Here is a 22357-nt window from a genome sequence, read left to right as displayed (position 1 = left end):
TTTAAAATTAATAAAAGTTCTACTTGACTCCTTGAGCTGTTCAGTTCCAGCTTTACTAAACTGGAAATGAGATTGGTGTGAATAGGCTTTTCTCTCTGCTGGAGCTTATTAATGGCAACAGTAGTGAACTTTGCTTTCTCTGTGTTTGTTTGTAGAAATACTGTATGGCTAGATCTTCCTGTGCAGCAGTCAGCCCATACGTAAATTCATTGCATCGTTGTGGAGCCTTTATAATGTCAGAGGCTTTGCTTTGTAAGAACTTTCCCAAACAAAAATCTGTATAGATATCCCCCAAAATATCATCTGGCTGCACTACTTTTTAGTTTTTACTTTTATCCTTTTAAACCCATCTAAATGACTATTTGCTGTCATTTAAAAGCACAAACTTGAAGTTCTGGATGTGTCCTACTTTTGAGCAGGAGGGAGCCATAATTTTAAGAAAGTGGTGTAGAAATCAGGAAGAAAACAAGTAGAGCAAAGCTTTGGTTTACTTGTCTGTTCTTAGCCCTTAGCTGAAAATGAAGGTGAAGAAGTCTGAGAAGGGTCATTACTTCTGCCAGAGATGATCCAGTAGCATAAGACAGTCTTGTGCTTTCTTACTCCTAATGCAGGATCAGCTGCTGTGCAGGATGAGTGCTGCTGCCTGTAGTTTGGCTAGTAGTGCACGCTGTTCTCTCTGGCTCTTTTTGTAACACATTGAAAACCGGAATATTAAGTTCTTGCTTAGTATTTCCTTCTTTGCCTGTATCTTGCAGACAGATGATAAGTTTAATATAAATCTGTTAACGAAAGAACTCTTTGTAAAATTCCCATCCTTCAATAAAGTGTAGAAAACAATGCGATATGCTGAAGCAGGCTGTGCAGTAGAAGAGCAGTGTCCATAGGGAAATGAATCTCACTGTGAAAATGTGCTGAATATGTTGATGATTTGGGAAAATAAGTGGAAAAGGGAAGCATGCGTGCAAAATGAATGAAGCAGAGAGGCCAGAGATGAGAACAAGGCAAAGAACCATGGCTGCGGGAAGCGAGAGGTTAAGGGATTATGCAGACAGCAGGCAGGAGATTTAGTGAATTTATATTTATCCTGTAAGCGATGTCAGAGCCGTAACCAGCAAGCGCCTTGAGCTGCGGGGATGATGCTGGAACGGTTCAAAATAGTAAGACGAGATAAGGAAGGGGATGCAAGTGAGGAGGGATTCTGTGCTATGTTTTCCTGATGTATTTTAAAAGACGCACACTAGGGCTTGTATTCATAACGCTGTGCTGGAGCCTCTAATTGTACGATCGCAACAGGTACACTTGGAGAGAGGTGCAGGTGAAAAGCCTGCCTAATTAAGCTAAGACTGTGGGTTAAACCTACCTCTGTTGTCATTTCATGTGTTTGATTAAATCTGCAGTAATGTGTTTTCTTCTCAGTAGCACTTACAGGTGTGCTCTGAGCTTCTTCCAGGGCTGGAAGTGAAACAGTGAGTGGAAGGTGTTACTAGAAAGTTACTAGGATGTTATGAGCTCTTACTTATAAATGAAGTAATTAGCTTATCTGGAAGGATTCTGATAAGTGTTTGTGAAGCTCAGTGGTATCTTAACAGTACTTTCTGTATCCCAGGTAGGGGAGAGGCACATATCTACGTGTAATGCTAATGTGTTGCTACCACTTCACAAACTCTTTTATTCTCTATTACTTTTAAATGAAAATATTTAAATTTTTGGCTTATGCAGGACTTTGTCCAATACATACTCAGCTGCAGTTGAATTGCTATTCTGTTGCATAAACTTTACTAACAATGTTGAATTAATTTTGTTTCCACACTCTGTGTTGTTAGATTTTTAACAAAGTCTGAAAATCCTGTATTGGTAAGGCAGTGCTCTCACTTTTCATTTTACTTGTGTATTTCCTGTGGATTGTAGTTGGTGTCTTCCTTCGTGTTTTTGTTGCTAGTATAAAAAGATAGGCTACTTACCTGTGTGCTTAAGGACTGGCCTGATCCAGGGTTGAAGAAGAACATACATTTTAGTAAACACAAACAATGTAGTCCAATATTTCAATGTATTGGTATTTCAAGGTATTGGTGGGGCCTGGTGCTGCAATGTGGGAGGAAGAGTATGAAAAAAGCAGGTATCTGTACTTGAAGTAGCTAGTTAACAGTGACAAGCTAAAAGGGTAGTTAGTGATTGAAACATTGGTATAATCTTTTCACTTTTACCCATCTTTCTCTTTTTCTTTATAGATTTGAAACAAAATTTTTATGTTCTTTGTTGCCATGCACGTTTGGGCACTGGCTGAACAGTAGGAGGGGAGCTGTAGGAATAACAAAAGGCAACTGGAAAATGGATAATGCAGTGCAGGACTGCTTAGCTCTCCAAATCTGAAATTGTTGGTTTGTTGGAGAGTGTCTCCTGTGAGATGCAGCGTGCTTTCTGCTTGCATGAACTTCGTATGCTCGTTTGTCTTGACTGGGCTTTTGGCACCTCTTAATGAAAGTTAGCCTTCTTGCACCTTGAGATGCTCTCATCTGTCTAAGCATCTTCAGTGCCTATATACAGACCTAATACATGAAGCAGCTGAGAAACGATCGTTTGGCAGAATCAGTTGGCCCAAGATTAGAGCCCAAGTGAATCACTGTTAAGGAAGCACTGTGTTTTCACTTTTTGGTTGTATTTGCCTAGATTGAATTTTCCTTAAAATGCATGAATGGTTCAACAAAATACATCAATGTCCCTGAAATTATCTTAAAAAAAAAAAGAGAGGTTTGTGCCTTTTCTGTCAGAAGGACAATTAGGGAGATCTGGATTTTGCTTGTATGGATGTCGCTGGTCCTCTGGAACTGACAGTATATAAAAAGCATAAAGCGTACACATTTAGAGAATGGGAAAAATGGTAGCTGATTTTATTGTTATACCTCAGAAAAATCAGCTGGGTTGGGAAGACAGGAGGTTGATTCTCTGATAAAATGCTATTTTCTGTAGTAAAGGTCTCTGTCCTTTTGGGTATTTTGGCTCATTAAATCAAACATACTGGAAATGTCTTTATCATCTTTTTTTTTTTTCTTTTTTTTCCCCCTTTTTCTTTTATTGCCCTTCCCCACTTTTCACCAGCCTCTGGTGTGGATAATATCAACCTGTTAGCAAGGTTCATAACATCCAGATAATCTTTCTCTCCTTTTTCTGTTAAAGTTAAGCTGTCACCAGATGAGTTCTTCTGTGTCTTTCTCTGCTACATACGGAAAATATCTCCTTATAGTATTTCCATTCGCTAAAGCTGCCCGTCTGTTCCTTCATTGCTTGTTTGCTTAATATGCCTCATTTTTCTCTCTAATCTTGCTTTCTTAATGCCCTTTTCTAGACCTTGCAAATTATCTTTTTGTCCAGACTGGCTTACCTTCTTGTTACTCTGTTTTAATTCTTTGTCTAGTAATGAAAACACAATTGTAATAATTCCATAACAATTAAATTAATACTAAATCTTTTTCTTTCTGGCATAAAAATGAAAAAAAATATCATACAAACATTCTTTCTTCTTTTCCTCCTCCACTTTCAGTTTATTTTATTCTTTCCAGCCACAGGCACTCAGCTCATAAAAAGCATTCCTGATTTCCTCTTTTCAGGGTTTAATACTTTGATTTTGATGGAGGTGAATGAATAATCAGCTCTTGCTGTTTCAGTCTTCTGTCAAGGTAGATGCTGTTATCCAGCTCACAGTTAACTATTTCAGTAGTAGGCCAAGTGTGAGTAGCAATCATGCTATTCATGGTTGCTGTTTGTGGGAGTTATCGAGTAACTCGATAAAGAAGGACCCAGGGATGAAGAGTGTACGTCAATATTCTGCTAATGTTACATTTAGAGGAAATAATTGCCCTGAGTGAAAGTAGAGCTGGAAACCTGAGATAAAATGGATCATACAAATATGTGTAATGGTAAGCATATTTCTCAAGGTTGCTCACAGCCAGAAATTAGAAGATATGAGCTATATCCAACGACTTATTTTTCAGCAGAAAGGTTCATGAATACAAGTAACTCCTAAAGCTGCAAGAATTGGAAATCTGGCTATTCAAGATTGTTACAATACAAAACTTAAGTGAGTCTTAAGTGGCAGCAAAATAATTGCTCTTTAAAAGTTTCCTTTGGAAAAATGTTAAATGAGTCAACACCTTCATTAAAAGCACTTGTTATTTCTCCCTTGTTTACTTAAACTCTAGAAGAAGTAAACAATCTCGACTGAAGACTTTCTTTGTTCCTCCCAAACATATGGTCTCACAATTATATTTTTCCCATAGCAACTCTCTTTGGAGAGAATTGTGCTTAAAAAAAAAAATTCTAGATTTGCACCTCTCCCTTTTTGGCTTGATGTTGAAACATACAAGCTTACTATACAAGGGTGTGTGTTGCAAGCATGACTTTCATATTTCTGACAAAACTGCATAAAACCTTTTTTATACAGTCTGTATGCCCTCATTTTTGTTGGTCTTTCACATAACTGCAACAGAAGCAAATAGGAAAGGGGATTCCAAAAGAATCTGCTCTACCTCTCCAAGCCCAAACACTATCAGGAGAATTTACAGCAGGATTTAATAATATAAGTCTAAGGAGCCTAAAAAGCAGGCAGTTTCAGTATTAATAGTGAAATCCTATGGAAATTGATGCGTGAAGTTCAGGCTGTATTGGTACATGCGTGTAGTTTCCAGGCGCAGAGGCTATTGAAATGCTGTTGTCTCTGGAGCAGAGTAGGCTGCATGTGAACTGCCTTTCAGGAATGGTTCCTGGGCCATTCTATCTGCCAGGCGCTGCCTGGGAATCGCTCAGGATAAATGTTCAGTGGCACAGGGCAGATTGCTCTCAGGCAGCGGTCCTAATAGCATGGGCGGTGGACTTCAACACCCCGGAATGCTTGATGGGTTTTGGAATAGATGCAATCTCTGCTCTCAAAAAACAGACAAACAAACAACGACAAAAAGATGTTGTGAATGACTGAAGATATATTTTGTAGCTCTGATACTAATTCTGTGAAATGTTAACTGTGTTCACACCACTGTCATTCTAAATGGGAAATCTGTAGTATTGTGCACAGCATCATAAGCAGTTGGTAGTAGTTAAACTAGGAGCAGTACTGATTTCGGTGAGTGCTTACAAAATCACTGTGTTTAGGATCTGCAGCTGTAATCTTTGATATGAACCTGCAGTCTCTCCTGGGATGACAGGTTGATTATGATAATGATGATATTATCTTTGCATGCTCTGAACAACAGGGTCTAATACAAAAGTACTCTCCAGGATCAGGAGATCAGGACCTCAGGTTGTGTTGTTCTTTTATTTATTTTTTATTTTTACTGGCACAATAAACTCCAAACCCTGTAGTGGAGCAAAAAATAGGACATGGCTATTTCTTTGAAAAGTAGTTGCAAAGATGCAGACGATGCCACTCTCCAGAGATACCAGAGGACCGACTTTTACTCCTATTTCTTTAGTCTTTTTGGATTACAGTGCAGCCCATCCTTCATTTCTGCTCTTTCGCTTTAAAATTGTAAAATAAAGATAAATACTTCAGTAGGAGAATGATGGTTACTTTTGCATTAGATGGGGCAGTTACCCGGGGTGTGAGTTAAGATCTGAAGCTGTGTGCTATCAGCCTGAACTCAAGTGACTCCACTGATTTACCTTGAGACACTCAGTGTGCCAGTAAGTGCAGTGCACCGACTCTGCTTTCTCCCGTTCATGTGAATTTTCTTTAGCTCTGTCCTGGAAAAAGAAGAGAAATAACAGAGGCTTTTACAGACGGTGCTGTGAATGATTCAGTGTGCAGACTGAGCCATTCACACAAAATTACTCCAGCAGCTTGCTGTGCTTCAGTCAGTTGCTAGGTGCAGAACCAGAGAGGCTTTTCTGTTTTGACTGGAGAATCCACTCACGTTGCCAGGATTTCCGGATTAGTTTTCTCATACAGTCTGACAGTTTGTACTTTACAGCCACCAGAACTGGGAAGGCTGAAGCAGGAGTCATTGGTCCCCAAACCAAAAGGTCCTGAAGGCTAGTATGCCTTACAGCAGGCAGAGTGGCACATCTAAGGGAAAAAATGAACAGTAATCGACACAGTTTAAGGACAATCTGTTGTCTGCCTGGTGTATCTGGTTATTTTTTGTGTGTGGATTACGTGCACCAATTAATAACTTCATCCAGTAGTATGTTGTGAATCAGAGGCTGGTTTGCATCTTGCCCAGAATAGTTTATGGTGTACTTTCAAGGAAAGCGCAAAAAGGGAATGCATAATTAGCCTTGTGATGATGAGGCTGCACCAAGTAGTTTGTGTAGTCGTCTCAAATTTGACTTAAGCTGGGGTGGGAGGAATACTACCATTGAAGAAGAAATTCTGACTTGCATGCTGGTTTGTGTGGGGCAAAGATCGAGAATGTAGAGGTTTCAGCATTGTGGAGAAAATGTCAGTATTCACTGTGCTCTCCTGGTGCTTGTACACGGTTTTTGTGTTAGTCTTTTAGGTGCGCTTTCTGATGAAGGAAAATGTTGTTCATAAATCTGTGATCCCAACTGACAAGGTAATTTTTACTACTCTAATCCATTTCCTCCCTTATTGCTGACTTCATGTTTGTTTCGAGGTAAGAAGTGAGCGGTGTTGTGGTTAGGGTCATGTAAATAACCTGCCATCTCCCTGCTGTACAGAGGCTAGTGCAATTTGTGAATTTAGCAAGAACCACAAGGAGATGGAAATGTTAGGTGTAATTCTGCCCTGTACATTCACTGGTTTTAATGTCTGCTCCTGCCCTTCAGCAATTTATAGCTTACTGTCTTCTTCATCACAGAGGAAGATATCAATACCCAGAAATACCCTAAACCCAGATCCCTGCAGTACCCTTCTGAGACTGTCATCCAACCCGCCAACTAGCATTTCTCTTCCTTCAGTCCTCTGGACAGTTTCCACTCCTTTCCACAGTGCCACATTGCTTGTATTCATGTTACTTCAAAGTTATTTCTAGCTTTTTTTTTTTTTTTTTTTGGAAGTGGGGCAGCATGCTGTTAGATGCACAACAGAAATCTGTTAATAAATGTCATTTCCTGGTTTGCTGATTCCTGTGATTATTTCATAGAGAAAGTTCAAAGAGCTTTTATAGATTTATGCTAATCGTTGCTTACATTTGTCTCATTGACTTTTTTTTCCCCAGGATACCTTTTTGGTTCATCATTTTGATGGTGATCTGGAGTTAGTCACTGGGTAGTAATTACCAGAAGTAGTACTTTTTGATGTTCAATGCTTTTAAGGTGTTTTTTTTTTTTTTTTTTTTTTTTTTAGTAATGTGGTGTAGTTTATTGGCTCAGTGAACTCTCTTGACTCCTTTCTTACAATATTGCTGCTCTTGGCCACATATCATCAACACCTGGTAATGTGCATGTGTGTGTGTTGTATACCTCCTATAACTTACCTGTAACGGTCTGTGCTGTTTTAAGACTTTTACAGTCTTCATTGTACAGTATTTCATTGTTCGTGTCTTTGTTTTGCCAACTGTGACTTAAAACAATCAGGTTTTCTAACAATGAGGTCTTACATTAGAAACTACAGTTTCTTTACTTTTTAGTCATTAACTAATTTATTCTTACCAGTTTAGTTTCTTTTTATTGATGTAAAAAATCTTTTATTTTCATGGTTTGCTAGCCTGACCCCTCTCATCTCACATTGCATTTTTTTCAATCTTACCCAAAGCCTTAATAGATTTTATATATTTTTTAAATTGGAGTCAACACTTTTGGTCTTTATAGTACAGATTTTTCCCCATTCTTTACATTTCGACTGTTGTGTGAAATATTGAATGATACTGGAGTACTTCAGGAATTCTGGAAATATTTCTATATCCTGAAGGGTTTTTTTCATAACATCAGGAAACACAGATAATTTTTGAAAACTAAAGCTGCCTTCCTCTCTAGAATGAATTTCCTGTTAAAACTCTTCGCACTGCTGACATGCTTTTCTGTATGCATATTCACATCTTTTAATTTTTTTTGTGTGTGCTAAAATTTATTTAGACATCCTGTCTTGTTTACAGAAAATTATGTACAGTTTTCCGTCACGGGCTGATAAATAGTTCAGTGGATATCGTGTGTCCTGAAAAATTAGATACAAACTGAATGTTTTTGTATTCATAGCTCTAACATCTGTCATTTTAAGTGCTTTTTCACTCTGTGAATATTTATGTTATTGTTGCTTTGTGCTCAGAGATATTGTAATCCAAAAACTGCAAGGCAGTTGTATTTCCTTCTCAGTTTTTCCATACATACCTGATATTCTGAGCACAGAAGAAATTTTGCTTTATTTTATGGGTTCCTGTTAAGTTGCTTTTGATATTTCTGGGTAGCAGTATCTTTTATTGATTAGGAAATAAAAAGGAAGATGCAAATATGGATTTTGGCGCTTTCCCCTTTCCTCCACCCATGCAGGTGGAACTCTTGGTCGGTGTGAGGGCACTGATTTCTAATGGTGATTCCAGTCCCTTCCTCCTGCTTAGAAAAATGGATGATGAAAACTGCACCAGGCATTTGCAGGTTTTGGCAAAGCAATCTCTCCTTGATGTCCAGGCAGATCGCTAACCAGCCCTGTGATGTCCGTACCCCTCTCCTGGCCCATGCTGACCTTTGTGGTCCCCTGGCTTGCCTGTCTCAGCAGTGGGTGCATCCCGTGTTTGACTTGGGAGCAGAGCAGTGGAACACACACCAAAGGGCACATGTGTGGTAGGCTGGTGTCAGGGTCAGGAGGAGAGAGACACAGCCTTGCTTTCTCCTGGAACGTTGCGGCTGGCCCCTCCAATGGGTCTTGGTTTATGGAGGTGGATGGGTGGTGCAGAGTGTGGTGTTGTACAACTTTGTTCTTTTTTGGTCTTTGACAGCAGAAATAGTCCGCATTTTCCTTTTTCTCATTGAAGGAAAACTTCACTTTCCTTTCAGAAGATCTTTTTTCTGTTCACTGCATCAAAGTGGTCTTTTTCCCCTTTTCTAGTTGCTCTGTTTCTTTTTTTTTTCTTTTCCTTTTTTTTCCCCATTTTTTTGTTTTGTTTGTTTTTTAAGAATAAGCAGGTTGGCATGTAAATATACAGATGTTTTTTGAAATTCCTAATTTGCTGACTTGACATTACTTAGAGAAGACGAGAAGAGCTATGCTCACTGTGAACCTGCAGAGCTGCTTTGTGTCCTACATAATGTTTGGCACCTCTCTGAGAGGTACAGGAGGAATTGCATTTCCTAACCTATTGTCGCTTCCTCTGTCTCCAGAGGATTCATGGCTTACTTAGAAACCAAAATGTTTGCTTGAGGAAGATGATGAGTGTTTTATACTGCAGGCTGAAGGATGAGAAAAGGTTATGAATCCACAGGGAAGTGATTTTAATGAATTCTGTTTTCCTATAGTGTCCATACAGATTTGACATTGCTTTGTAATTAAAATTGAATCTGCTTCTGCAGAATGCTGTTTTTCTCATTTTGAACTATGTAGCCTTTCCTATGCATTCCTGAAATAGAACAGCTAAATGTATGCTCCAAAAAAGTAGAAAAAAAAAGAAAAAGGGAAGGCAGTCTGTTTTCCCAGAGGTGTACCGGGATTCCTACAGCAGTACTTCTTTGCAGAAATATCACGAGATGAGTTTCTAGCCAAGAGAGAGAGATTTTTGCCTTACGAACAAGATAATTGTATATTTCTGTTCAAAGTAAACATCATCCTGACACATTTCATGACCACAAGATATTTTATGCGCTCACTGGAATAAACAACACACAGGGCTGTCTCCAACACTTGGTCAATGGGTAATGTTGTGCCTGCTTTTACGCGTCTTTCCGCTTAATCAGAGATCAAAACTGAACTCCAGCACTTGAGGGCATTCAGGGAGGGTTTTTGACACTCTGGAGGAAAGTGAGTCCGTGAAGCCTTAATGATTGCTTCTTCATCTATGCAGATTTGCTTTAACTGGTGCTAAATCTGATGTAATATTGATATCATTCCTCACCTAATTAATGTCCTGAACATAGCAGAGTGTATGCTGGTAGCGTACTTTAGTTCTCGATGCAGGGAGAACACAAATGGTAAAGATTGCATATAAAGATGTAAGCTATGACTACAAATTTGACGTGCCTTCTGTTAAGTGAATGAGAAGTATTTTAATCTCTAATTTTTGTACGTCGGGCCATTCCATGGCTTAGCTGGCATAAGAAATTTTATTAAACGTATTCTGGAACAGTTCCGCATAAGAAATTTTATTAAACGTATTCTGGAACAATTCCCTGACAGGGAGGCAATTAATTAAATGTTGCGAGCTATATTGCTGAAGAAGTAGGTTGAGTGACTGACTATCTTTATTGCCAACAGAGTATGTGAATTCATGGAGGTGAAAGTTGCCTTTTGCTTTCCATCCATCCTGGTCTGTGTGGTTTGGAGATTTGGCAAAGAGTCTGGCAGCTCGAACACAAGCAGTATGAATGCCTACCCACACAGGACTGGGCAGCGGTAGTGTTTGGGTTTGCTGGTTTATGATATGGACTGAAATTTAACTGAGCTGGGGCTGTGAGGAGCTGTGGTTGTAGTCAGGGTTGCTCCTGGGAAGTGGGTGGCTCACGAAGCCTAGTCCTTCTGAAAAATAAGGGGTGAAGTGAACAGAAAAGCTTCTTTCCATGACATTTTATGGTCTTGGTGAGACAATTCATTCTCAAATGTCTATTTCTAGTGTTCCTATAGGGCACGCTGTAAAGTGCAGATCTAGATTTTAAAGATAAAAGTTGCTGTTGGGGCTGTGGTGGAAACTGTTAAGTGCCCAGTCACCCGTGAAGTGGCTGTAGTGGAAGCTGTTTAATTTGGAGCTCCTTAAAAGCTTTGCAACAATGACTACAAACTTTCCAAATCTGGGATAGAAACACTCGTGCTCCTCTGTCTGTACTAGATGTGTTCACATATGAACATCTTCCCTGAGGTTTGCTAGAAGCATTTAGTTCCTCAGGTGGCTCTGTAGGTGGAGTGTCCTCCTCCCATCTGGAGCTCAACTGCTTCAGGGTGAATGAGAGTGGGCCTTTCAGTGTGTAGCAGTGGTGTGGAGACACAAATTAACCTTCGGTTTTGTTGTCTGCCTTGTGAGCCTCTCCTGCTTTGCAGAGAGGAGTGACTGAGCCTGCATTGCTCGTGCTGTAGCTGTAGCACTCCTTTCTCGTCTGCGGGATCACTGCGTCCCTCTGTAGTCCCCTCTGCAGTGCCCAGGGGAGGAGTAGCCATCCAGGCCGTCTCCATATTGGCACTGCTCCAGGGCTGGAGGAGATTAATTGATGAATGTCTTTCTCTGCTGGGTGGGGTAGATTTCATCGTGTCCCGGAGAGTGCCACAGCCCGTAGCTTTGCTGTGTCTTGTGATTGTCATGAGCAGAGGTATGGGCTCATCCATGGCCCTGGTTACTGCCAGGCCTCAGGTACCTCAGGTGGTTTGAATGTTTGCTGTAGATGAGATAGCTGTTCAGGAGTACAAATAGAGAGCCCAGCACAGGAAACACTCAAAATTTAGCAAAGACAAAGAAAAAGTCACAACAAATGCCTTTTGGAGGATTTGTTGAAGGCAGAATCACATTTCTTTCATAACCCATTGTTCCGCAGTGCTAGCATTGTTACAGATTTTTAGTGGACCCCTTTCTGTTTTCTTGCTAAAGGAACTCATATGTATTTTTCTCCCTGACAGGAATTTGCTTCTCTTTAGCATATTACCATTTTATTTTTGCAGAATTTTCCATCATTAAATAAGTATTTGTCTGACAAGTTTGGGTGACTTTCATTAGGAAAGTCACTCTTATTTCATTTCTGTAATTAAAAAAAAAAAAAGAAAACTCAGGTGCTTCAGTTGTCTCAGTATACCTAACGAATGCAAGGAGCTTAGAGCTAATGCACAAAGGGCAGCTTGACACAAGGAACTAAACATGCAGAGCGCATTTCCAAGGGTGGTGATATCAGTGTTCACTGTGTTATCACAGTGGTAGCTGGGAGCCTAGGGTGTGGATAAGGACCCCATTTTGCTATGTGAACACGAAGTAAAATAGTCTTCCTAGGCATGCCTGAGGTCATAGACACCTGGTGGAATAGTGAGTTAAATACATAACAGCTTATTGCCATTTAGATGAGAAGTCTTACTTGAATCTGTATGCGTTCCCAGTTTGTGGCAAGCAGGATTGAAAACATAATAGTGTAAATCCTTTTTGCTGGTACATTTTAATATATTACAATTGGACAGTGTTCACTGAGGCAGGCAGTAATCTGTTCAATCTTCAAATGAGACCGAGTTGTTTTCTGTGCCCACATCCTTAATGTAAGATTGCTGCCCAGGTGGGCATGGGCACACAAAGAAAAAGGATTGGAGAGCGTGATGTAATGATCTCAGCATGTTGTTATTTTTGCAAAAACAGGGGCTTAGAAAATTGTAATGGAGCGTGTTTTTGTGTTCCCTCATTCCTGACTGAAGGGCTTACCTGGAAGGAAACAAAAAGTTACTTGTTTTGGAAACTCAAGAAGGGGACTGGGGTTTCTAAGAAAGGTTGGTGATTGCTATCCTCTCTCACTTGGCAGTAAGAAGAAAAGGAACGAGAGGGTCCTGATAGGTAGGGGTGAATTACAGATGAGAACAGATGGGTGAAGTGTGACTGGTAGAAAGGATGAAAACTCTTGGTGGCGTGCATGAGGGACACCCTGAAGCAGTAGACTAGGGACAAGATCTTTGCATCAGCATCTGGAAGGAATATGAGTGGAATGAAATGTCATTTAGCAAGGTCAGAGGATGTGATACTGGGATAATATAGACATAAAACAATGGTAACAAAATAATGTCTTGTTTCATTATACCCTTGTCTACTTAGGGGTTAGGAGGAATAATGATGATTTGTAATAATAATATGGTTTGAGAAACAAAGTAGGTGTGTGTTAGTAGAACATCAGCTTTGTCATACTTTAAAAATTAATTGAGCAAGTAAGAGCTTTTTAAAAGCTTTCTTTGACAGGCCAAGGATTCATGGGCTATGAAGCCTGTTGTACTATATTATAATTGTGTTTCCAAGAAGGTAATAAATCTTTGGATGCCTAGCAGTAGAATCCCATTTTCAATTAAATAATATTTTAATACTTTCCTGTTTTGAATCTGGCATGGAGGATCCATGCTTAGACTTAGTCACTATCTTCTGCCAGGAGGGTCACTGTCTTCTGGATGATGTCATCTAGATTAAGACATGCCCTGTTTTGGGATGTTTCGTAATGATATCTACAGACTTTAAAGCTGAGTCTCAGCTATGACCTCTTCAGCTACTAGTGTTATATTTTTTTGCAACAAATTATGGGTACTCTGACCATGAATGGTGCAATTTTCAATACAATCAGTAATTTTTAATGCTTCAAATTATGTTAAATTCTGTAACAATAGAAAAAGGCTGGCACCTCTAACATGAAAGTTCTGGTGTGCAAAACCCAGGAGTTTTTAAGAAAAAGTTAGGGAACACTGGAACAGGGTAAAAGTGCTGATGAGCTGCTCATTGTCTTCCAGTGTGATTTGCTGCTTTGGATAAAAAAGTTGAGGCACAAGGGAAAATGAAAATGAGTTTACAATAATAATGTAAATGTTTCTGTTGATTTGGGTTTGGAATTTGACTAGCTAAAGTTGAATTAGACTAGATTACTTTAGTTTAAAATTACGCTAGATGAAAGACTTTATGAATGAGGCAACCAGCTTAAACATTAGTGCTGAAAGACTGCAATATAAGCAATGTCTGTTAGAAAATTAATAAGCTAAAGCACTTAAATACTTTTTAATGAACATTTCACAGTTGGCTTTTAAAGGATTGTTTAATGTGATTAAGGATTGTGTGGTGAAGAATGCTAACAGACTGTGAGTGTTCTCAATTCTTGACCAAAATGTGAAGGAAATCATTCCACATTTACTCCAGTGTTCATGAATTATGTAGAGGTATTATGCATAAGGTTTAATATGGTGTACCTGAATTATGAAACTGGTGTTCGTACTTGCACCATGTTTCCTCTCAACATTATTGGATAATCAGAGGTGAATGCAAGTATGTATACTGCTCTTCTTACCGCTGACACCAGGAAAGTATGAATGGGATATGCAAATACACGTACCTTTCATTACACAGAGTGAATTTTAGAGTATTTAAGATGTTTTTCTTCATCATCTGTAACTGGGCTGCGTGACAGATTATGTTTGTTAACTGCAAAACATACACTGAACCAATGCCTTTGAGTACAATGGGACAGAAGTTCAACTATTTTAAAATGCCTTGACACCAGTTACATTGGTGTGTAACTAAGTGGATGGATCCGTGCTCGTTGAACTCTGAGCAGAGTGGATTTGGAGAGAAGTAAATGTACGTATATTGCTTTACAGCTAATGTATATTGCTAGGTGAATAGGGTTTTAATTTATATCAGCTTTAGGCAAAGCTATACCATGAATAATATGCAAAACATACACAAAAATTGTCTGTTTAGATTAAGGTGTGTACAGCTACTATTTGTTTGACCAGTTAATGACATCAGTTAAAAACAAATCTTTCATGCAAAACATCCAGCTGGAAACAGATTGGTTTTCAAGTGTAAAATACTTCAAAAGATCAGTCTGGGAAGCAAAGACAGAAATTCATGTGTAGGGATTTTAGTTGGGGAAAATGATTTGCTCCTTTTCAAGAAATCCTCCAAAATACGTTGAGGTGAGTGGAACCAACTGAGTGGTCCCAATGCAGTGGAAATCAGTATGATTTAAGATACATGGAATGTACATTGTTATATGGGAGTCGCCTCTATCTCCCAAATCTTTCTTGGAATCTAGGACTAGCATGTGCACAAAACATTAGTAGCTCTGAAGTGTATGTGCTTTCTTATAATTTTGATATATTTACACTGATCAGAGACATTTTCTTGAATAAAGGTGTTTTGAATATACTGAAAGTAGTTTTCTAGCTTGCTGTTTTGGAGATAACAGAAACAAGATTTGGAATATTGTAACCAGGTCTTCTGGTGTAGAGGTACCCATAGGCTTGGAATTTGGGCAAGAACACCAATTGCTGTTTAAAATGTTACAGCTAGTACTTTCGGTACTGGTTTTCCAGGAGATTGAGGATGCACTCCCCAAATCACATGAGCATCACAATCAGCTTTGAAAGTTAATTTCATGTAACAGCTCTGAGATCTTGTCAGACCAAATAAATAATTTTCATGAGGCTGCATAGTTCTCATGAAGATAGTCTTTAGCAAGCACTTGGCACGCTGAGATTGTTTGCTTTATGTACTATAATAAAGCCTGATGCAAACAGATAATGAACTGGAGTTTCCTGTGGTGGTGATGTTAAGTCTATCCCCGTGTGTGAGTTGCAGGCAAGGGAAAAAGGGAGAGTTAGAAACTATCCCACTGTCATAAGAAGTCACTAAACCATGTTTTGGTTCATTTTCTCTGCACAATATGTTAGCGATTAGATGATATAATACCAAGTGGAATCTGATCTTTGACATGCCTAATGGTACCAAATAAAAAAAAAAGTTAAAATGACAGACCTCATAAAAGCTGACTACCTACTAATGGTCTTTCTTTATTTACAACAGTAGCTTTTTCTTGAACAATCATAGAAATTGTTCATCTCAGTGACTTGTACAAACTTCAGAAAGTGACGAGGAAGAATTTTTTTCCTCTGAAGCACTATGAATGAAATGATAATAAGATGACAGAAGTTCAGAAACATACATGGAAATAGTAACATAAATAGTCTGAATCTCCCACTGTAGATGGTACTTTGGTAAGTTTTTTGTACCTAATGTATTTAAATGACCTGCTGGATTCCATTCCAATCTATAATTTAATTATTAGACATTTATTTTGTTTACTTTTCAATTGAATTTTCTGATGCACATCCAGTTAGAACGCAAATAGAAATGGAGTATTGATCATCTTCTTACATCCAAGCAAATTCATGCATAGCAATATAATTGCTTAAATAATTATATATGTATACTCAATGCAATGGCGTGGTTAAGTCAGTTAATGTTTTAAGGCTTATCAACTAAAGATGCTTGAATTAAAGAAAAAAACCACAAATATTAAAATGGAATTGTTTGTGTGTCAGTAGTCTTCTGGTTGGTATTGTAAATCATATTTAAACCACTATTACTTAAGCAGTACATTTCAATATGCATAATGTCTGCAGTGCCAGTTTGGATTCAGGTTTTACTGGCAAAAATAAGCAAGGAAAATCCTAACTTGTTAAGAGCTTAAGGTCCCTCCCTGTCACTGTAAAGTGTGCCTGCAAGGGGTTTTTGTAAATGTTTCCACCTTTGCGGTTTTTATTGCGGGCTAAATCCTGCCTTTAATTTAGAACCTCTGCTTGCGGTCGATTTCACAGTGCAGAGGATGTCAGAGCTGCAAACTGCTGGGCTCATGCGCTGGCTGTGCTGCTGAATGCCTTTCTGCTCCTGGTGCAGCCTCTGCTGTTCTGTAAAACAGAGTGAATTATCCATTTAAAGAGAATGTGTAATGCTATGTGTTGTTTTCTTAAAATCATTGTGCTTAGGAGGGGTCGAATGTAAAGGTCTCAAGTATTCACATTTACTTAAATATACATATTTTTAATGTGTATACATATAATATATATATTATATATATATATTTAATGTCACACAGAAGTGTGACAGTCCTAACTTTTATTATTTTCCTTTTATCACAACAAAGTGATCTTTCAAAGCATTTTGAAGGAAAGAGCCAGAATTAGGTTGGAAATTCCTTTCAACAATAAATTATGTTCTGAGAACAGGAAGACAGCGTTTTTGGAAATGCAAGTCTTAACTCTGCTTACAAACTAGCAGAAAAGAATCAAATCCATTAAGCATATGGATTTTTGTAATTATTTTAAGAGCAAAGACCTAGCTTTTGCCATTTTCAGTCACATAAGCCTGATTTATCCTGTATAAAACAAGTAAGTAAAGCGTATTATTTAAGTGGGAGACTATAAACACCCATATTTCAACTGAAGAGAGGGAATGCGGGGGGCATGCAATCTGTCCTGAAATGTAATTCATAGGAGGGATTATTATGAAGGTTTTTGCAGTTCCTGCTGATTGTGTCACTGAATGCTACATAATAATGCTATAGATTGAATTACTGGTCACAGAAGATGTCCTTGTGTCATCAGAGGTTTTTAAGTGAATGAGAAAGAGTGCATTTTATTATTTGGTCATAAAAGCGTTTCTTTGTTTATCTAAAGAAGGTATATGTGCCTGAGGGGAGAAAAGCATATGCAGTATCTGCTTTGCTTGTGGAGAATTTTTTATTTTTAATGGAACTCACCTTACTTTGGGACGGAGGTCATTCATCAGGCAGTGTTACGCAACATTTCCCACATCCTAGGTATATGGCAGTTCTGCACTGAGGTCTGCCGTTGCCATATGTGGGAAAGACCCGTATTTCTTTTTTAATCTTTAAACTTTTTCTTGTTTTTTTTTTTTTTTTTCTCTTTCTCTCTCTCTCTATGTTATGTTATGTTATGTTACGTTATGTTGAGTTATGTTACGCTATGTTATGTTATGTTATATTATATTATGTTATGTTATGTTATGTTATGTTATGTTATTACGACCATGCTTTTAGTTTTTGTTTTGTTTTGTTTTGTTTTAAATTTAGGGCTAGTATATTCAGGTATAGATTCACCTGAAGATCCCTGAAGTCAAGAAGCTGCTACTATCATCACCAGAAAATTTTGGTCTGATTATTTGGCTCCAGGACCAGCAGGTAGTTTAAAGAGGAAACCTTCCCTGCTCATTTTCTTTTGATGTATGACTAAAGTCTCAATCATCTGACATCTCTGGTCTGAAATCAGGTCTGTCTCTCTGTGTTATTGTTGCACAGTGTTTCAGAGAGTATGTTCATCTCTTCATACAACCCTCCTTTTCCCTGTACTCTTTATATGGATGTCTTATAGGTGGTGGGAAGGCCTAGTTTGTTTCTCAGGATTCCAAGTGGCAGTGACAGCCGTAATAGCTATAGCCGTAGGGCTTAGGCTTTTTAACCCATATTTGTCCTATTTAGCATTTCAAAGGAACATTTGCTTCTCCTAGCCATGCTACCAAGATAACAAGTCTACATTCTCATTCTCTCACAGATTTAGATTTCACTTTTTTTTTTTTTTTTTTTTTTTTTTTCTGACCTTCCAGCAGTCCTACACTGTTTCTTTCTCCGTTTGGTCTGTGAAATACTTACTTTATTGAGAGTGATTTTTGGCAAAAAGTCCATGAGAGTTGGTGAGCTTTTGGTTGCTGTGTTAATCCAGTGAAGGGATGTCTGTAACAACAGCTGTCCTATGGTTCCTGGTCTGCACTTTGAAACTGTGGTGTGCTGGTTCTTTCGGGGATCCACATAGCAGTATCACGTGGACCTTGACCTGAATGCATTTCTCACATGTGTGCATCCCAGCTCATCTGTACAAGACTGAGGGGAGACCTCATCGCTCCTTACAACTACGTGAAAGAAGATGGTGGTGAGGAGGGTGTTGGCCTTGTTTCTCAGGTGACAAGTGATAGGATGCAAGGAAATGGCCTCAAGTTACAGCAAGGAGGTTTAGATTGGACACTAGGAAGAACTAGGGTGGTCAAACATTGGAATGGGCTGCCCAGGGAAGTGGTGGAGTTGCCATCCCTGTAGGTATTTGAGAGACTTGTGATGTGGCACCTAGGGACATGGTTTAGTGATGGGCTTGGCAATGAGGTGATGGCTGGACTTGATGATCTTAAGGTCTTTTCCAAACTAAATCGTTCTGTGATTCTGTTTTGCCTACTGGGATGGGAGGTAGCATCACTGGGTGACACAGCTTCTGCCCTGGCTGAAGTTTTTAGCAGTGTGACATTAAGAATAGAAGCATTGGTATTGTAAGCGCTTCACATGTCGTCTCCCTTGCCCAAGTTACTTTGTGCCCCAGCGGAGCAGGATATCTCAAAGCTGCTGTTCTGAGAGGTGCTGTTGTTTGCACAGGCAGCAAGTAGGCAACTAGAGGCAACTTCCACAGCTCTCTGCTGATGCCAGTGAAAAGGAGATGAGTAGTACCATCTTCTGTTGGAGGAGTCTGTGACTGTGCCACCAGGAGTACAGGCCAGCCCTTGGTGGCATCTGCTATGTCTGTTTCCTTGCCCTGAGGCGAGGGAGGGTGCTATATCTGTAGGCTGGGGAAGGATGGGGGTGATTAGAAATGATGCTGAAGGGTTACATGGGGTACAGGTAAGTGGCTGTGCAACTGCAGTGCAAAGTGAGCAATGGAGAGAGGTTGGCATGTGTTTGGGGCTCCTGTGTTGTGCTGGGTATAGTGCCATTTCAATTACATGGTGTATCTTGGAAAGTTTTCCGCTCTAGTATCAGTACTGTGTCTGAGTGTAAATGGTTCTTTAGGAATGGGACAGGCCCATTGGTTTAAGCCATACCGAATGGTTGAAAATATAGTAACATGACACAGACGAAATACAGCAAGTCTGATTTTGTTCTTTACCTTCTTGCTTTATGGACTATTCTTATGCCACATCTTATGAACTCATGTGAACTCAGTCTTTATTAGTAAGACTAATAATTCTTGGGGTACCCAGCCTGCTGAGCTGGAAGACAGAGGCAGGGAGCAAAACTAAGCCTTTATAATCCAAGGGGAAATGGTTAGTGACCTGCTACACCACTTGCAAACACACAAAATCTATTGGGCCAGATGGGATCCAACTAAGGGTGCTGAAGGAGCTGGCAAAAGTGCTCACCAAACCACTTTCAATAATTTACCATCAGTCCTGGCTGATTAGGGAGGTCCCAGTTAACTGGAGGTTGATGAATTTGGCTCCAGACTACAAGGAGAGCAGGAGGGAGGATCCAGGAAACTACAGGCCTGTCAGTCTGACTTCAGTCCCAGGGAAGTCATGTGTCCATAACAGAGCAGATCATCTTGAGTGCCATCAAACTGTACATGCAGGACATTTGCATGATCAGATGCAGCCAGCATGGGTTTATGAAGGGCAGGTCCTGCCTGACAAACCTGATCTTCTACGACAAGACGACCCACTTAGTGGATGAGGTAGAGGCTGTGCTTTTTGTCTACCTAGATTTGAGTAAAGTGTTTAATGCTGTTTGCCACAGTATTCTTGTTGAGAAACTGCTCATGGTTTGGATGTGAGCACAGTTTAACGGGTGAAGAACTGTCTGGATGGCTGGGTTCAGAGAGTCATAATAGTTCAACACAGTTGGCTACCAGTCACCAGTGGGGTTCCCCATGACTCAGTACTGTGGCTAGTTTAGTTTTGCTGGAGTGGCCAAGAAGGCCAATGGCATTCTGGCCTTCATCAAAAACAGTGTGGCCAGCAGGACCAGGGAAGTGATTGTCCCTATGTACTTGGAACTGGGGAGATTGCACCTGGAGTACTGTGTTCAGTTTTGGGCCCTGAACTATAAGAAGAATATTGAGTTGCCTGAGCGTGGTCAGAGAAGAGAAATGAAGCTGGTGAAAAGACTAGAAACTGAGTTATGAGGAGCAACTGGGGGAAACTGGGGTTGTTTAGCCTGGAGAAAAGGAGGCTGAGGGGAGACCTCATTGCTTGATGACTACCTGAAAGGAGGTTGCAGTGAGGAGGGTGTCAGTCTCTTTTCTCAGGTGACAAGGAGGCCAGTAAACAGCCTCGATTTCCACCAGGGGAGCTTTAAATTAGGTATCAGGAAGAGTTTCTTGATGGAAAGGGTGGTTAGGCATTGGAATGACTGCTGAAGGAAGTGGTTGACTCACCATTCCTGAAGGTATTTAAGAGATGTGTGGATGTAACACCTAGGGATGTGGTTTAGCGATGGACTTGGTAATGTTAGGGGCTGGTTGGAATTGATGATCATGAGTATCTTTTACAACCTGAATAATTCTATGATATTTAAACTCAGTTCTCCAATTTAGTTATAACTTGCATTATTTAGTAATCCTGAGGAGTTTGCATCCATTTTTGATACTCTTAATTGATCTTTTTAAAATACTGAATGTATCTTCACAGAAGGCAAAATATTCCCATTCATATGGGATATTGTAAGAAATGTATTTTCTGTTATGTTCCATCCGTGTATAAAGTATCAAACCTTCCAAAATGCTTCCTGGGATGCTTCATTTTGTGGCTGTTCTGTGATTTAGTTTCGGAATGCCAAGTAGACTTCACATACCTTTGTAGCCTTAACATGATGGAGACTGTGATAGTCTAGTTTCTACATTCACTACTTTCCCTGCAAATAAGCAGGTGAATAAGTAAGTAGTATTCCACAATATGATAAAAGGGACTGAGAAAATCTGTTGTGTTTTCTCTCCTTGATAGATTTTTACTGTATGCTGTTCTCCTGAAAATATTTTCTTCTGTGATACAGTGATGTCAAAATGTTAAGCTGCAACTGCTGCGTGATAATGATGACCTTTATATATGTTGGTTACTATACTATTCGATTATTATTGTATATATATACACTGCTGAATGATGATGGTGATGATGATGATTATTATTATTTCATGTATTCCAGGACTGGTTCCAGATACATGGACCAGGTTAAGTAGAAATATGAAACTACTGGGTACTAAGTTTAATGACTGCCATGCATTTTGCACAGCCTGTGGCGCTTAGGTTAGAATGTCTAATGGTAATTTTCTTTATTATTATTACTATTTTTAATTGTTCATATAATACAAGTAATGTGGTTCAGGTTTATGTAATTCTGGTTAAGTATGAAAAGTAAATACATTATTACCTAGTATACTAAGAATCCCCTATGGACAGTTCTGTAACCTGAGCTACTTAATTCATCCCTTATCTCTTCTGTCAAATGGTGCCTGCAGTGAGAATTTTCATTTACTCTTGTGCTTCTTGTATTTTGCATTGCCCTTCAGTGCACCCCTCTCAACAGCACGGGCTTTTCAAGGGGGTTGCATGGCGTGACAAAATATCTGATTCAGCTACGAAAGCTAATGACACATCTGGCTCAGTTTCAGAGCCGGTTCTAATCCTATGTGGAGACTCTGCTTTTTGCAGTTCCAAATATGTTTTCTTCTAGTTGCTATTGCCTCATTCAACGTGTTATTGCTGGCTTTTTAAGTGGAACAATGCATTGTATGGTCTGTCACTAGTTAAGCTTTTTTAACCTCTCCATAGTCCATCTGTCTCTCTTCCTCCAAACCATCTCTCTTCTTCCCTGCACACAAATCCATTTGTGAAGTTAAGATGTGCTTCCCTAAAAAAGTTATTATTTATCTTGATGCAAGTTCTCCCAATAGTTGATTTGTAGAGAGATTACATATGTTTCTTTCACAAGGGTTAGATGCAAC

At 39.3% G+C, this 22357-nt stretch overlaps 1 protein-coding gene across 3 annotated transcripts in view; it reads left to right on the top strand.

Annotated features, from left to right (window-relative positions):
- Nucleotides 1-22357, top strand: part of FRMD3 (FERM domain containing 3) — a 155469-nt gene that overhangs the window by 3839 nt on the left and 129273 nt on the right. Inside the window, exon 1 of one of the 3 annotated variants that reach the window (XM_035565304.2) lies at nucleotides 17644-17784. The exons of the other annotated variants lie outside the window; for them this stretch is intronic. The gene's annotated coding sequence lies outside the window, so the exon portion shown is untranslated. Of the gene's footprint in view, nucleotides 1-17643; nucleotides 17785-22357 lie in introns of those variants that run through there. 3 annotated transcript variants of the gene reach the window in all.

The sequence above is a fragment of the Cygnus atratus genome, chromosome Z, assembly GCF_013377495.2.
Source record: "Cygnus atratus isolate AKBS03 ecotype Queensland, Australia chromosome Z, CAtr_DNAZoo_HiC_assembly, whole genome shotgun sequence".
Lineage (NCBI taxonomy): Eukaryota > Metazoa > Chordata > Aves > Anseriformes > Anatidae > Cygnus > Cygnus atratus.
Note: the sequence above shows the minus strand (reverse complement) of the source record. Positions and strands in the feature narration are given on the sequence as shown.